The following is a 9,798-nucleotide window of genomic DNA, read 5'->3' as shown; positions in this document are numbered from 1 at the left end:
AGCTCTAGTATTTGCTTGGGTTGTATGTTATATGACTGAGATCAAGCTTAAAAAAAAAAAACCAAAAAACTCCCTCAAAAGCTTCACTTCAAGACTCGACTTGCTGGTCGTGACTCGACCTTGAGAGACTTTCGTGATGACTACTTTTGCTGCAAATACCTGTGCATAATTGATATTCCTAACCATTTTCATAGTCATTGCTCTGATAGGACCAAAATTGAGATTCGAGACAATTGACTAAGATACGCCCAGGCATGGCCACACTATAGGACTTTGTCGTTTGGAACGTGTTACCATGGTTCGATAAATGGGAAATGACATACTTAAACAGCTAGGATTGTTAGATAGTCTCTTCATCTTGCCAGCATGGTATATATGCCTGCTACTTGGGATTATGTATTAGTTACATTTCTTACAACATAATCCTCTCGTCCATAACTGTTTTGAAGACCTGCGTACAACTGCTATTAGCAAGCATTGAACAATGGGTTAGCAAGACTCGCCTTCTCTTTGATGTTCTTGGCCTGGGTAGCTTAGCGACCATCATGGTTGCTTTGTTAGATGCTTGTCTATGCATAAGGATGTTGGGTGTCTGTCTTGCGGATCCTTTGAGAGAGAGGTCAACCAGCCTAGAACTGTTATAACACACACTGACACTTCAAGATTGATTATTGTTCAGTAGGATCGCTGGGGAGAAGATATGGTAGTAGCACTATGGGCTTGGCAACGAGGAGGTGTTTATATTTTATCTCTGGTGCTCCTCTAATGTTTTTGGTCGCTCAATGGCGCTAATACTATAACAAAATAACCATTATCCTCTACTGAGATACTTTGATGACTACTAGTCTAGATTGCCAATGCCGTTCATGTTTTTGCTAGCCTGAATGATCTGGGACTCTGTCTGCATTTTCTATGTCCATAGTTTAAAGTACTTGGATTATTTTCATTTTGCATTTGTACTGGTATTATTTTCATTAACATGGGATAGCCACACAAACTCTATATTACATTACAGGGCTTTTTGTAATTTATGCACACTGGCCAACGATGCCCATCTATATACAGAGAGGCCCCTCTATACGTTGATGGAGTTGCATACTTAGAATCGCCCATCTATACACAGATGTATCGGTCTTTGTGGTGGCTACATCACTTTTATACTTATTTTCTGAGGCATTCCCCAAGTCTCTTAACTGTACCATGCTTTGGCTCTTACATAGAGTTACTTTGGCCCTTATGGAGACTTGATCTTATGTATACTTGCTCCTACATGATACCTCCCTTCCAAGTAGGTTGAATTTCCAATTAGACTTGCCCTTATGGTTACATGCCTTTCCAAGTAGTGTGGGAAGCATGGATTTCATCAGGACTATGTTTAATAAGGATGCTTTTTATCTGGTATATGTATGTATAAGTATTTTTTAATGGTTTGATTAAATGGAGGTGCATCCTCATCACTGAATATTGAGAAAAGGCTAATGGCATAACAAGCATATGATGGAAAAATCTATGTTTTGTTTAGGATTTGGAATAGAAAAGGATGGAGTCTTCCGATATAATCTTTGAATGGAGACCCTTTGGGGTATTTGCCACTCAGTTTCTATTGCATTAGGATAACCTTGGATAGTCCCTTTATTTGTTCGGCACCCTTATATGCATTTTTATGCAAGGATGCACTTTCTATTGTGCTTGTAGAAAAGGTGGCACATTGGCTAGCCTAATGTAAAGGAGTAGTGCATCAAAGGACGTGAAAGATTGTATTTACAAGATGGGCGAGCTTGTGAGGTATGTGAGCCAATGCATACTCTGCGGCCATAGACTCGGCCACTGCGACTTTCAGAGACAGGGCTCCAAGCACCGAACCGGCCAGTTGAGCCACTACATAGAAAAGGGCCCTTACTGGCGAGGAGAAACCACTTAGCATTGTGGTGATGGTGATGGCGGGATTGAGGTGGCTTCCTGTTGCAGGAGGAGCGGCCAAGATGAGGAAGGTGATCGACAAGAACAACATCGTAGCAATAGCTGCTGTTGCAGATGTGAAGCGTGCTTGCAAGCATGTTATAGCCCTGGCGTCGCTGATGAAAATCAACAGAGCACTGCCTATGAATTCTGATACTGCTGCTCTCCATACCTGCGCGTCACAAAGGCGAATTCATTTATGTACAATGAGCACAACGTTGCAAAATGCAGACTACTCAATTTGGATAGTCTTTCAATCCAACTAGATTTTGCTCATGCATTTCAAATTGAATGAACATTCCACCTTGAATGCATTTTGCTGATGCATTTCAATGGAAATCCATTTTGTGTTGATGCGTTCAGAATTGGCATTACATGAGGAAGTACTCTTCTACTGTTAAAACGCTGCCGTCAAGTTGGGGCTCAAAGCTTGTTGCCTTTCAAAGGCATTGAATGAACAGTTCATAACTCAAAACTTGCTGAGATGAACTTCATAACTCGAAACATGTCATAACATGCAATTTCGCGATGCATTATGAGGATTTCTCCAAAGCTTATCCATGTTACTGATGCATCCGAATGGCAGACTGGGGTCCTCCCTCGCTGACTTCATTGCCTTCTTCCACTCATGCTTGTGAGAGGTGTGGGGCGGGCCCCTTGGTGGTTGACCTGCTGGCAAGCTCCGCTTGTGCCTGCCTCTTCAGCGAAGATCTTTTATTGCCAAGTATCGTAACAATCTTTGACTTGGCCCATTTATCTGTGAGCTGGCGATTGGGGGGGTTACGATACCTAGAGCGAACAGTAGCGAGGGTCTCATCAGCCAACCTCTTTGGGTGGTCTTTGCAGTGGATAAAGCAATCTCTGTAATTGTTAGCAATTACAGATCGCATGAAGGCCATGATGTCCTTCCCCCGTGCATCCATCGATGTCATAATAAATCATACCATCACCCAGAGGCATGTCTAAATCATCTGAATCATCATCCTCCCCACTGCATGCAAAAGGAGCATTTTTATTAATCCTTGATATAGTGATATATCTCTAAGGGTTTCATGGGGAACCTTCTTCTAATAGAGAAATTACTAAGGGTATGATCTTATGATTTCTTGGCAATGTTGGAAAATTTCCTTTGTGAGGATATGTAACTATTGTTACGAGAAAGTATTTCTCAAAGATCTTGTTTGAAATGACGTAAAGGATTTATACGATCGCACCAGACGTGGTGGTGGTTCTATTTAATACTTGAGTTTAGTCAGGGATGCCTAACTAAATGTGTGCCTTTAATAAGTATCATGGGTGATGCCATTTAGAAATACTCACATTAATGGATTGTTGTTTGTAAAAACCATTACTTAGCATGATTGGCTAATCATATGATGTATATCATTGCCCTAAGTATTTGACTAATGGTGGATTGGTTTATTGAGTACAGGGAATGGCATGGACGGATGGGAGTAAACACGGATGCCATAGTTTTGTGCTAGTGCTATGTAATGTATTAAATGGCCAAGGTTCATTACATTTTTGGATAAGGGAGAGTGCTTAAAAGCCTTCCACTTTTGACATGTAATTTTGGATGAGTACGTGAGATAAGGATTGACATAGAGAAAAGCAAGGTAAAAGGATGCTCAAGAGAAAAGTATGGAAAAGGGATAATCAAGAGATGAATATGTGACTGTGTATCAATGGCTCAAGCTCTTATTGAAATATTATAAATACTCTTGGTGTGGGATCACGAGCCACACCTCAAGGGGGGAGATTGTATCTAGTGATTGCCTCTTGTCTTTTCATGAGTTTCCATGCATATTCGATTTTTGGTGCTATTGTATGTGTTTGAATTGTATTTATGTTTCAGTGGTATTAGAGCTCTTGCTATGCTCCACGAGGACTGAGATTGAGAGGTACTTCCTGAAGGAATTGTTGGGAAGGAGCTGAGGGATCTGTCGACTGAAATTTCAAAAGGAGAGCTCCAAATGTACTTGGGAGAGTGGTAAAATTGTAGTAAATTTTTGGGGGGCCTTAAGACTATGATCAAAGTCTTCTTCTTCTTGCAAAAAGAAAAACACAGAGAGACGTCTCTGTTCCATGATGCCATGCAACGCCTCGCATCCTCTTGCCTCTCCAAGCTTCCTTCATTCCCTCCTTCTATTGCTTAAGCCTCTCAAAGCCTCTTGCTAAGCCTCTCCAAACAACAAACTATGACTCTGCGTACAAAAATTTGTTTGGCTACTCTTCCTGGCTGCCTCGGATGGGGTCATGCGGATATAAGGAGAATCGGCCCGCCAAGTTTTGGTGATAAAATGGCTTTTAGAATTGGCTACAGGGTTTTCAGACCCTCCGAATCCATTCCCCTGGTCTGTTTGGGCTAATTATGACTACATCAGTGGGTTCAAAAGTACTCATCAAGGAGAAAACGTTCAAGAACAAGATAAGAACAGTTTTGAGTGTGATAAGAGGAAGGGAAATTGCTTGATGAGCTTGAGAGATCTAAGAACAAGAAAAGAAAGAGACATGCGAGAGATGAGAGTTCATCGGGATCTCATTCTAAGGGAGTGCTTCGTAGAGCTGTTAAATCTGCATTGAGAGAGAAAAAGGAAAATAAAATTAGTGGGAAATCTTTTACTTTTCAAAAATATGATGGGAGAAAGATGCAAAAATTGTTTTAGTATGGATTAGTCAGCATGATGATTATTTCCAGGGTGAAAGGTTTCTTGAAAAAGACAAAATTAAATGTGCTGTTAACCATCTTATTGACAATGCAGCACTATGGTGGAATGTGGTAAAAAATAGTAAAAGACGACCAACTACTTGGAAGGAATTGAAGAAAAGATTGAAGAAAGACTTTCTTCCGACACAATTCAAGTCAAAAGTCCGTCGACAATGGGATAGTTTGCATCAACTTGAAAAAGAGACTGTTGCTTTATATGTTGAGAGATTTGGCAAGCTCTCATTCAACTTCAAACCATAGATAGGATTTCTGAGAAAGAGCAAAAGAGGAAATTTGTATCTGGTCTTAGGGCTAAAGTAAAAGCCGAGATCAACATGTTTCATCCTCATTCTTTGAGTTCGGCTATATCACTTGCTACAAATTGTGAAAGAAAGAATGGGATACCCAAGGATGGAGAAAAGAGTAAACCTTTTGTTCCTTTACAAAAGAGGGACAAGAAGTTTAAGTTCAAGTCGTATTCTTGCTTTACGCCATCGACTACATCTTCGAAGGATCACGACAAAGGATCACGACAAATCAAAAGAAGAAAAGAGGGTCGACTTGAAGAAGGGAACTTGTTTCAACTTCACAAAGAGGGACATTATGCAAATAATTGTCCAAAAAAGAAGAAGGCATCAACCGCAAAGATTAACATGATCGACGAAGTCAAGCATGAGGGTAACACTTCTGACTTAGGTAAATCAGGTAAGTTTTCTCCTTATGCATTGCTAAAAATGAAGGGGAAAATAAATGAGAAAGAAATTGTTATTCTACATGATGATGGAAGTACACATGATTTCATTTTTGAACGATTAGTAAAAGTAATGAATCTTAAAGTTTCACCAACACAGTATAAGGCTAAAGCTGCTTTTATTGGGACTAGATATAATTGCTTGAATGAAATGAAGGATTTGGAACTCACGATTGATCCATACAAAGGAAAGATAAATTTCTTAGTGGCTCCTCTAAGCGAAAAATATATAATTTTGGGAATGCCGTGGTGACATCAATTTAATCCTGATGTTGACTATAACACTCACCAAATGTGGATCACACACAAGGATAGACGAATTTGTTTAAAGGGACAAATAAAGAATGAAATGAATTCTTTGTTGAATCGCACACAAGCTAAAAGGGCTTTTAAGAAAGGTGAAAAATCATTTTTGGTTTTGGTTAATTCGATTACAGCCATGCAAATTAAATCAAATGGCAATTTCAAAGATTTTATCTCGCAATTTTCGGATTGTTTATTGGACGAAGTACCCCCAGGTTTATTGAAGTCTAGACCTAAAGATCATTGCATAGAGATTTTGCTTGGAAATTCACCTACTTGTGGAGCTCCATATCGAGTAAACATCTTAGAAAGAAAAGAGATTCAAAGACAAATTGAAGAATTGCTAGAAAGGAAATTGATTAGACTAAGTAGCTCCCCGTATGGTGCTCCAGTCCTTTTGGTGAAAAAGAAAAATGGGATGCAATCCTTACCTTTGAGTCAAAAGATGAAGAACTTAGATTGTTAGACAATCGAATAAGCTGAAAGGATTAAGCATGTGGATGGCAAAGGAACTCACAAAAGCTCAGCTATAAAGACTAAGACCTCAGAGCTTGCAAAGGTAAAGGTGCCCAGATAAGAAGGAAAATGGGTTGTCTTTTGAGATGGCAAGGCTTTGATCAATGACTTCAAAGCCAAGATCAAAGACCCTCAGTCTTTAACTGATGTATGATTTGCTTTTCTTTTTGTCTCAGTTTCCTTTTGTTCATCTTTATTAGTTGAAAAGTTTGTATATGTTGGAAGTAATATAAAACTCTCTTTGGAAAAAAAAAAAGAAGATAGAATAGGGTATATGGTTTCCATTAGCTCGTTTAATGTTTATTAAGAAAAGACACAATACTTGATAGGCCTCTCTTTCATTATATGCCCTCTTGGGATTATGGATCATGAGAGGATTTGATAATGCCCTCTTAGTAGTGTTTTATGGATCATGAGAGGATATGATTATGCCCTTTTGGGCTAGGATTAATTACAGCCTGCGAAGAAAAATTTGTTTTGAAAATTGATTAAGGTTCCCTGCATTGGAGCCCCTTGTATCCCCTTGGGAATTTGTCTAGGCTAAACAATTTATTAGCATTGCTGTAACTTTTTAATTACTAACCTTTGATTACCTTTGGTGGAACGGTGTGCCATGATTTGATATTGGAATTTTTGCTAGAGAATGACTTTATAGAGAAAAAAGGTTGTGACTAATAAGTATAGAGTTGAGAATGGATTTATGTACACTAAATCCTTGTCACATAGAGGATTCTTTTGTAGTTACATTAAGGATATAGGTGAGTAGAGGATCATCAAGAACCTCCTAATAGTTTCATGTAGAATCCCATGATTTGTACTTCTTAAAATTTTAGCTTTTTAATGTCTTATCATTTAAATTTCTCGACTTCCATCATATCACGTTTTGATGGATTGGCTAAGAGTCTCGGGGGGTCACTCATCATATGTAACCCTATCACGTGAGTTCAATAGAAGGATATTTTTAATTCCTAAATTTCACAAAAATTAATATACATAAGGGAGTATTTAAAATAAAATTTTAAAAAAATTACATATTTGTATAGAAAAAGGGTACATTTTATTAACGAAAACTTTATAGATAAGGGATTTTACAAATAGCCCTTGAACGCACGTGATATAGAGAGTTTATACATAGTGACCCCCTCGACGAGCTTAGAGTACAACATTCCCTTGTCATGAATACTACCATTAAGGGAGTCTCCTATTACTTATCATAGTTTACTATACTATTTGACTTCTTAAAACTAGATGCCAACTGTTGTTTTATAATAAGGCCAATATTTGATTAATGTTGATCTAGATAGAGTTGACATGGATAACAACTATGTGCCGCCATTGAAGCCTAGCTTCCACAGCTAGAATGAATTGTGCTAACTTTCATTTGGTTGTGATGGTGCCAAGTGAGTCGGCATACCTCTCTATCATTTTCATTTTTATGTAGTCTTTGGCATGATTTAATGGACTCAGAATATGGTGTTGGCAACTTTGAGGAGGACTTGGGGGCAGATTATCTCTATATATTGTAATATAGGAAGGAATTAACCTACTGGGGATCACCCTTGACTCTTCTTGTAATTTGGATATTATATAAATATGCATGGGAATATTTGTGTTGACTCCCACTTTGATACCTTGTCTGGATATTAAGGGATTACTCTTACTTGGTGTTTGAAAAGGGTAATGGCGTATGATTGCATTTGGTTGACTTTAACCTTGACAATCCATCTAGTAATGTAGTAGGATAGATCGTTTGGTAGCACACACACACACACACACACACATGCATGCACACGCAATGAATGCATGCATGCACACACACATGCACGCACGTATACTTCCCCAGCTATGAATTATCTTTATGTTACACTTTGTTTTTAACCACCCCACACACCAAGCACACTAATCCTCCCATACATTCTCTAATCCCTTCTCAACCCATGGACTCATTCGCTCCTTACTTCACTTATGACTCTGTAAGTTGTTCTGAAAAGCTCCTTCTATATAACATGGGATTCTCTAGTTCAACATGCAATACAACAGAAGAGATTCCTAGGGACTTCTTGTTTGTCAACACTTTGGCACCCCTTGGTCTTTGAAGGGTTTTCTAGATTCTTGAACTGCATAAGGCCTTGAGGTATCGGGCCTCCCACCTTTTGAACAACGTTAGAAAGTCTTACCATGGCCAATGAGCCTCGAGACATAATTTTATAAAGATGGGCTAGGAGGCTTTTAACAAAGGAGACATTTTATTACTATTTGTTGCTAAGCATTTTATGACAACATGAAAATTTTTAAAAAGAGCAAGAAGTATACATATTTATAAAGAAAATGTTTTTTTATAATATAAATGGAGTATGATATTTTTGCACATTGGCAATGAGATTGATGTTAGTACTCTCCCTAATAATAGAATATAAAAGCTGAGAAAAAGGATCCTTGATGCCCCTTATGAAGACTAGAATCTCTAAAAGAGGTATTTGGTGCCCCTTAAAGTCATCATTAGTGCCACTGTCATAATCAAAAGTGTTGGGTTTGACAAGGATAACAATCATGGTTGGGATGTGAAGTGTGCAGTCTCACATTGCATTTTATTCATGTCCTAACATGCTGTGCTTGTGTATGGATGTAGGTGAGTTTGGGCACTTTTCCTAGCATTTTGATGCATAAGGATAGAATGGGGGTGTATCATCTATGAAAATGCAGCATTGCATAGTTGCATTTTTAAAGCTTGACTAAAGTTGTTTACTACAGTTATAACTTAATATGTGAATTTTCTAAGGAGTAGAAATAGAAACTTTGAGTTTATGCAAAAAACTGAGTTCTAGCATGTAAGATGGTTGGATTGTTACGCAGAAGTATGTTTTGGCTGAAAAACAGGATACACGATATATCCTTGATAATTTTTGAGAGATTTGGGAGGATATGACTTATGTTTAAAAGTCATGGAAAAAGGCATGGTGTGGTTATGGTAACAATTATAAAACTGACTTAAAGTCTTGTTTGAAGTTCCCTCCTAGATTTGATAGTGAGGAATAAGGTAACTCAAAAAGAAGGAACCTCCTTGATCCCCCTCATATGGTGATTACTGCTTCTAGAAAATAGATTGTATTGGGAGGAATAATGACCATTGAACCTTGAGAAGTTAATATTATTATTTTTTGAGGACATGATAATATGGTCAGGGAATACAAAAATAAGGGAGCTTTGTACATTGTTTCATTTGATTGTAATAAGAGAAGTGGAAATGGAATGGAGAAGTAGGTAAAAATAAATAGAATCAATTGGCAAAACATACACACATACAGATGGGATGTGCAAAGATATGTGCTTATAATTCATGTAATGTTTTCCCCTTTTTCCCTCCATAAATGTTACACAAGTATGAGTAGATATACATGCATATATATCATACATTTGTATGTGATATATATATGCATATATTTTTACTTGTATATATATATATATATATATATATATATATATATATATATATATTTTTTTTTTTTCAAAATATATTTGGTAATCTAGTTCTGTTGTTGGAGCATAATTTTTAAACCTATTA

Source organism: Dipteris shenzhenensis, chromosome 13, assembly GCF_047967505.1.
Source record: "Dipteris shenzhenensis isolate YYH24624 ecotype China chromosome 13, Dip_SZ_1.0, whole genome shotgun sequence".
Classification (NCBI taxonomy): domain Eukaryota; kingdom Viridiplantae; phylum Streptophyta; class Polypodiopsida; order Gleicheniales; family Dipteridaceae; genus Dipteris; species Dipteris shenzhenensis.
The sequence above is the reverse complement of the archived record's forward strand: the minus strand, read 5'-3'. Positions refer to the sequence as shown.